The following is an 8,774-nucleotide window of genomic DNA, read 5'->3' on the forward strand; positions in this document are numbered from 1 at the left end:
ATAGCCTACAGTATAGTGCTAATTTTTCAGTCTCACCCAAAAGCATAAATCTACTCATATAGGTATCAAATTTTTTTCAAGTTCTTTCAATAATTGGCAATAGTGCCCAAGAAATTGGCATCATTGTAAATTTAAAATTCTCTCAGTTTCTGAACATATGTGAGGGCGCATACGGAAAGGGACCTACCGACCAAAAAAAAAAAAAAAAAAAAGTTTTCTGAAATTGTTGTAGGAACTCTGTAAAGGGTTCCTACAACAATTTCAGAGAACTTTTTTTTTTTTTTTTTTTTGGTCGGTAGGTCCCTTTCCGTATGCGCCCTCACATATATTTTTCAATGTTTTGGCATAGGTATATAAGTAATAATGCCAAATTACAAATTTACGTACCCAGAAATAAGTAAATTTCAAATTTTTAACCGCTCAAGTCAGATCTCTGAAAGGAATCTTCGATTTTGGCGGCAAAAGCCCATGTCGAGGCAGAATCCTTGATAATATTTTTAGAACTGGATCATTTTTTGGAAAATGCTCATCTTCGAAAACCCATACTTACCTATCTTTCATCCAAGGGCATCTCTCAAGCTGGAATTTTTTCTGTGTTATTTTCAACTCAGAACGAAGGTACCGGCTGAAGTTGTTCAAAATCAATTTCATTTTTTACATTTATTGTCGAAAATTGAATTTTAATCTTTTTTAGACTGCTTAGTGTTAACTTTTTTTTGAAAAAATTAGGAGACTATGATATTAGGTAGAGTAAATTCATCTACACTCGTACCTATACCATTGTGTATGTGTATCTACACTGAATGAGAATTTCTGACATATCCTGCGTGAAGGAATACTTAATTCCAGTGTTCTTCTTTCTAAATGTCACGTTGATGAAGTTGAGTGAAGGGAGAGAATAAGTGGAAGTAAGGTGCACCGGGGCAAGTTAGAATGATTTTTCGCAATTTCAACTTTGACCAGCTGTTACTCCCCTTCTAATGAACCAATATGGATCAAATTTATTATGTAGGTTCCCATAAGGGTTCTTAACCTATGGTAAAAATTTGAGCGCGATTGACACAGTAGCTTTCGCTCAGTGGAATAAAATATAAACTGTCCTGACTTACCCCAATTGGGGGAAGTCAGAACAGGCTAAACTTTGCAGAGGCGTAGATCACAAACCGAGCGTCCTAGAAAAATTGCACAGAAACAAAATTGTAGAGAATTTAATTCTCTTTGAGATCACACTCATCAGATTTTCACTAGGACGCACGGTTCGTCCGCTATATGCGAAAAACTAAGAATTATAAAGTCTGTATTTTAGACCGAATTCAAAATAAGTTCAAAACAACAACAAAATACAATTGAACCAAAGACATCTAAAATGAAACTGAATCGCGAAAATTTTTATGTCGTGATGAAGTAGGGGTAGTACCCTCAAGTCACCTTTAGTGGCACTTCGCCAGATATAAACCTCTAGGTGCTAGAGCAAGTTTTCTAACTTACCCCGAATTCCAACTTCCCCCGGTGCACCTTACATAAAAGATGTCTCTAGATGATCGTAAACAGACGACTCGGTATGAAGACCAGTTTTACCATTGGAGGTACTTTTGTTCTGTCTCTTTATTTTACTGCTCCATCTATAGTCAATTTTTACGTTGCTTTTGTATTTTTTTTTTTTTTTGCCATTCCTGCTTGTACATACTTTCTTTGCGAGTCTGCAGCCTTTTACATTGATTCTATGTAGTCATACACGTGCTCGTGCTGTGTAGAAAGATTCAACGACTGTGTTCAAATTTTTTTAAACATCGAACTCAATTTGTAATTTTTATACTATATTTACTAAGCAACGTTGCGGGTTTTGGAGTCTGAAATACCAAGAAGTCTTGACGATATTTTTCGTCGTATTGAGTAAGTCGATTTTTAAGTATTTTTTTTATCATACTTTGGTGCTCTTTTGAAGCAGAAATTTTATTCTTAGTTATTCGTGTTTCGATTGGTAAAATCCTTCAAAACCGCTCAAAATTCTTATTTTTTGGTCATTTTGATCATTTTCATTTCATTTTGGATCTCAGCTCCTTCATCATTCGAAACCGACTTGTCGATGTAGTAGTCTAAAAAATTACTTATGAATGAAAAAAAATTGAAACAAAACGAATATTTCATTTGGAAATTATTTTGCGATTTTGTCCACATTTCACATTGCTTGTCGTGAATGAATTGAGCACGAGATAATAATTAATTTGATGGATTAGGCAAAAAATCCAATTTTTTTTAAAAAATTGGTGGGAGTAGGTAGTTGAAAAAAATGTAAAATTTTTACTCAGTTGTAAAAAAAACCACTTGTTTGACAAAAATGTCAGAAAAAATCTTGTTTTTGTCGCCCTAAGTAATTTTCAAATTGTAAAAAGGTCACTTTTTTGGCAAAATTGTTTGTAAAATCCTTTTTTTCAAAAATGACGGAGAGACGCGATTTAGACAAAATAATTGTCAAAAAGTAATGAGAGCTTTCCTGATCAATTCACTAAAATTTCAATTTTTTTCACATACCAATAGGTATTTTTTTCTTCAAATTTAATTTTCAAAAATTTACCAAAAGAAACTGCAGCGCTTTGACACCCGAGCTCGTTGGTCAGAAAAATAGTCGAAACTAGCGAATTTTCCGTAAAGCATAAATTCTGTTACGTACATACTACCTATTTGATATGGACATTGTTGAAATTGATCCGAATGTGAGGATTTTGCTGTGTTATAGCTTTAGATCGGCGGCTTCAGTAATTTTAAAAAAATGCATTAAAAAAGTATGCAAGTGTATTTCAAGTATACCTATACTTACGCTATACTGCTGCATATCATACTGATGAAACCATTCAACTTTCAGATTTCAAGAATCTGTTCGCTGTCAAACTTTGAAATTATAAATTCAAAATGAGCGACGACCAGAATCCGTTCAGTGATACAATGCTATTCTACATCCATGTTGGTAAGCTAGTCGATTTGGCTGCGGTCTCTTTTTTGGCTGCTTTGAAGCATCATAAAATGACGCAAATGCATCGTGGCAACAGAAAAATCGATATTTCATGTTATGAAATTGATGAGATCACCGTGGAGTTGCCTGAATCTATTGATGAGATGCTGTGTGAATTGTCTGATCGTATGGATGAATTTATGGCTAAGTGGTGGAGATACCATTGGAATCAAGTATTCTTTCGTGAAATGCCATCGGATGATATGATCACATTGTTTGATCAATTGGTATGGCTACCCAACGGCTCAATAAGCTTCGAACAAACGGCCAGAAAGTTGTTGGATGGCGATAAATTGACGAATGTGCAGAAGTTTCAAATTGCTTGCACGTATTGTTTCATCGATGACGTGAATCGTTTGAAAAAGACGTTGTCGCCCGACGAGATGCATCTCGCCACCGAATCATTATGTTGGGATCTTGGTAGGGATCTTGATCCATTCTTGGAGTACTGGCACTGTAAAATACGACTTATGACAGATTTTATTTTTGTGACGAACAAAAGCATTAATTATTTCTTTACAAAGTTGATAGAACCTTTCAGCAGAAAATACTATAACCATTGTCCAGTCGTCGAATATTTTTGGAAACGGTCGTCAATTAATGAAGAAGAGCGTCTGAGGAAAGCTAAAAGAATTATTTGTAGTGGCTCACCTGACCTAATCCGGCACTTTCTTCCCTTATTGACTAGCTCACAATTCGATTCGCTGATAAAGAAGAATGATTATGAGATTATGCTCTATTTTACCCAAGAGCCCAAGTACATCGACTATACAATGTTGACCTGGAAACGAGTGGTGAATGTAATCGATGATGATTCGCTTAATCGTATTTTATGTTCGGTGACAGTTATGCAGAAAAATCGAGATTATGTTAATGGTCTACTCCGAGAAATGTGGCTCTACATGTCGGAACAACAGAAAACGTTTATCGCCAACCAAGAAAAATTCGATTATGTGGCAAAGTGGTTTATACGTTATGAAGGTACTTGGCCAAATTACGAGCTGATTTTCGATGTATTCATGCTTTGGGATTCTGAACGTAGGCATAAATACTGGAATGCTGATTGGACTTCTTTTGTCGTCGGTCAAATGAAACATAAAAACAAAATAGAAGAGATGATGAAGATAATCTTCGATAGTAATGAAAATATCGCCGCTTTCAAACGCACCTTCATGACCGATTATAATTGTATTAGATCGGCTTGTGAAGAATTGTTGAAGCGTGGACGTTGCGAAGAATTACAAAACTACTTGAATTTTTGTACAGAGGACCAAGATGTGATTCGAAATTTAAAAAAGCAAATCGTTACGTCAATTCTGAAGTACTACCTGTTTTATTTCCTTTACGATTGTTACGATGACAAGAGCCTTCACACTAAGTTTGAATATTTTCTACGCGACATATTCACAGTGGACGAAATTAAAGATTTTCAGAAGGATGTGATAATGGGTAGTTTGCAAAAAATCGAAAAAAAGCTGCGCGATGGATCTGTTCACGAAATTATACGGTGCATTGAAAAATATTTATCCAGCGAAGAAGATCTGTACAGGATAAAGCTACATTTTATTAAATGCTCTCGCTCCCACTACGATATCGAAGTGACAAATTGGGTGGATTTTTTGTCTTGGTGTTTGGACTGCAATAACAGTCTTACGAAACGGTTTAAAAGTTCATTACAACCAGCCCAAGCCGAAGTTTCCGATGAAGTAGAAATGAAGGAGCTTTCTATTTATGAATCCTTTTGTGATTATTTTTTAAGCGAAGAGTAAAAAATCAAAATATGTATTTGCGCATTTTTTTTTTCATTTCAATCTTTTGAGGTTGATGACAACCCGTCAAAATATAAATTAGTCTATGATCAATATTATGTATGTAGATGTTACTTTTCTGTTTTATTCACGGGGCCGAGAAACCCCACAAAAATCCTCTGCCTGGGCAACTCATAAAAGTTCCGATGATGTTCAGTGTTCACTTTAAAGTGGCTTGCCATACGAAAATGTCACCTGATATACCTGCACTTCTTCGGCTGCTTGCTTAGTGCTTACCTTCTGAATACATGATTATTAATTAGTAATTACTTATTCTAAAATTACAATACAATGAATCGTAAAAATTTTGAAATTGAGAAAATGTGAGGCATGCATAACAAAAATGTACGTGTCGGAACATTAGATTTCAATCGCAAAAGAAAGTCAGAGGATTTTGACCAGATAACGTAGAAACTTTTATTTTGAGCTAAAGATCTTTCAAAATTTTTTTTTAGCTCTGCTCCTAGAGATGAGTAATGGGTTCTCACTTCTCAGAGAGAGGGCATTTTCTTTTTTGGCTCGAGCTCCTTCCCAATGTTATAAATTTTGGAAAAAATAACTCCGTTCCAAAAGATAGTAATTGAAATTCTGTACCCATCTTAGGTTATTGCCATCAGAATACTTTTGAAAGTTCTATTAAGCGGTTGAAAATTTGCAAATGGCTATTTCTGCATAAATTCGTGTTTTGAAAATATTTTCTTCTCCAACATTTCGCATTAATTATGCCAAAACATCAAAGAATTTGAATTTGGTTTCTGAAACTGAGAAAATATTTAGAAATACAGAAGTGCTAATTTTTTCAGTCATTATTGCCAATTTCAAAAAATCGAAAAAAGTACCCAAAAACATACTCGTACGTAGGTATATCAAATTTTTTTCAAGTTCTTTAAATTGGCAATAGTGCCCAAGAATGTTGTCTCAGTTTTTATTTACGTACCCAAAAACATGTAGGCAATTCTCAAATTTTTACCGCTCACGTCAGATCTATAAAGGGGATCTTCGATTTTGGTGGTGAAAGTCCAGGTTGAGGAAGAATCCTGAATAATATTGTTAGAATTGAGCCATTTTTTGGAAAATGCTATGCTCATCTTGGAAGACCCATATTTTTCATTCAAGGGCATCTCTGGAGCTGGAAACTTTTTCTGTGTTACTTTCAACTCAAAACGAAGGTATCGGCTAAAGTTGTTCAAAATCACTTCATTTTTTACATGTATTGCCGAAAATTGAATTTCAATCTTTTTAAGACTGCTTAGTGTAGTTAGTGTTTACTTTTTTTACTTCGTAAATTCATGTACACTCGACATTGAATGAGAATTCCTGACATATCCTGCGTGAAGGGATACTTCCAGTGTTTTGCTTTCTGAATGTCACTTTGATGAAGATATGTGAAGTGAGAAAATAAGTGGAAGTATCTACATAAAAGGCGTCTAGATGATCGTAAACAGACGACTCGATATCGATATGAAGACCAGTCTGACCAGTGGAGGTACTTTTGTTTTGTCTCTTTATTTTACTGATCCATCTAGTCAGTTTCAATGTTGCTTTGGCATTCTTTTTTTTGGCAATCCTGCTCGTATTTTCTTTGCGAGTCTACCTACTGTGTTTAACATTGATTCGGTGATTCCAGTCATACACGTGCTGTGAAGAAAGATTCAACGATTTTTCGAATTTTTTAAAACATCGATCGAACTCAATTTGTAATTTTTATTGTACTAACGTAAGCAACATTGGTCTTGATAACTTTGGTGCTCATTAGTTATTCGTGTTTCGATTAGTAAAATCCTTCAAAACCACTCAAAATTCTTATTTATTGGTCATTTTGATCATTTTCATTTCATTTTGGATCTCAGCTCCTTCATCATTCGGAACCAACTTGTCGATGTATCCCAAATAATTACTTATGAAAGAAAACAAATTTTTAAAAAATGATTATTTTATTTGGAAATTATTCTGCGATTTTTCCACATTTCACATTGATTGCCGTAAACAAATTGAGCACGAGATATTAATTAATTTGACAGATTCGGCAAAAAATCCATTTTTTTTTTCAAAATTGGCATTACGCATTTTGGCTTAAAGTGTTGAAAAGTTGTAAGTTACTCGGTTGTAAAAAAGCCATTTGTTTGACACAATTGTCAGAAAAAAATCTTGTTTTTGTCGCCCAACATAATTTTTAAATTAAAAAAAGATCACTTTTTGGCAAAATTGTTCGTAAAATCTTTTTTTTCCAAAATTGACAGAGAGGCTCGGTTTAGACAAAACTGTCGAAAAGTAATGAGAGCTTTCTTGGTCAATTCAGTGAATTTAAATTTTTTTCACGTATACCTATTTTTTTCCTCTTTAATTTTCAGCAATTTACCTCAGATAGGAAACTGCGCTTTAGCACCTGGGATTTTGACTATTTCTGCGTGATATTTTGATCACACTTTGTCCGGTTAAAAAAATGTCGTGTTATTAGTTGGGATACCTCCCTCGTTGGTCAGAAAAATAGTCGAAATAGGCGAATCTTCGCTATATCAAAAATTCTGTTTGGAACGCGTATTTGTTATGGACATTGTAGAAATTAAAGTTGAGATTTTGCTGTGTTAGCTTTAGATTGACAGTTTCAGTGATTTTTAGAAAATGCATTAAAAAACTATGCTAGTGTATTTCAAGTACATAATTATACCTACCTACACCTGGCGCTATGCTGCTGCACATACTGATGAAACCATTCAACTTTCAGATTTCAAGAATATAAAATCAAAATGAACGACGACCAGAATCCGTTCAGTGATACATTGTTTTTCTACGTTCAAGCTGCTAAGCTAGTCGATTTGGCTTCGGTCTCTTTTCTGGCTGCTTTAAAGCATCAAAAAATGACACAGGTACACCGAGGGAACAGAGAAATCGATATTTTATGGTATGAAATGGATCTAATCGACGTAACGTTGCCTGAATCCATTGCTCACGTGCTGCGTGAATTGTCTGATCATATGGACAAATCTATAGCTAAGTGGTGGAGATACCATTGGAATCAAGTATTCTTTCGTAAAATGCCATCGGATGATATGATTACATTGTTTGATCAATTGGTATGGATTTACGATGGCTACATAAGCTTCGGGCAAACGGCCAGAAAGTTGTTGGATAGCGATAAATTGACAAATGTGCAGAAGTTTCAAATTGCTTGCACGTATTGTCTCATCGATGACGTGAATCGTTTGAAAGAGACATTGTCGCCCGACGAGATACATCTCGCCACCGAATCATTTTGTACGGATGTTGATCCATTCTTGGAGTACTGGTGCTGTAAAATACGTCATATGACAGGTTCTCCTCATCTGACGAACACGAACATTAATTTCTTTACCGAGTTGATAAAACCTATCTGTAGAAAATACTATAACCATTGGCCAGTCGTAAAATATTTTTGGAAACTGTCAGATAATGAAGAAGAGCGTCTGAGGAAAGCTAAAGAAATTATTCATGGTGGCGCACCTGACCTGACCTGGCACTTTCTTCCCATATTGACTAGCTCACAGTTCGATTCGCTGATAAAGAAGAATGATTATGAGATTATGCTCTATTTCTCCCAAGAGCCGAGGTACGTCGAATATACAAAGTTGGCCTGGAAACGTGTGGTGAATGAAATCGATAATGATTCGCTTAATCGTATTTTACATTCCGTTACAGTTATGCAGCAAAATAGAGATTATGTTTATGGACTACTCCGAGAAATGTGGCTCTACATGTCGGAACAACAGAAAAAGTTCGTCGCCAACCAAAGAAAATTCAATTATGTAACGAAGTGGTTTACAGGTTATGAATATAATACGCCAAATTACCAGCTGCTTTTCGAGGTATTCATGCATTGGGATTCTGAACGTAGGCATCAACACTGGAAAGCTAATTGGTTTTCTTTTGTCATCGGTCAAATGAAACATAAAAACAAAATAGAAGAGATGATGAAGATA

Source organism: Planococcus citri, chromosome 4 (genome assembly GCF_950023065.1).
Source record: "Planococcus citri chromosome 4, ihPlaCitr1.1, whole genome shotgun sequence".
Taxonomy (NCBI): Eukaryota; Metazoa; Arthropoda; class Insecta; order Hemiptera; family Pseudococcidae; genus Planococcus; species Planococcus citri.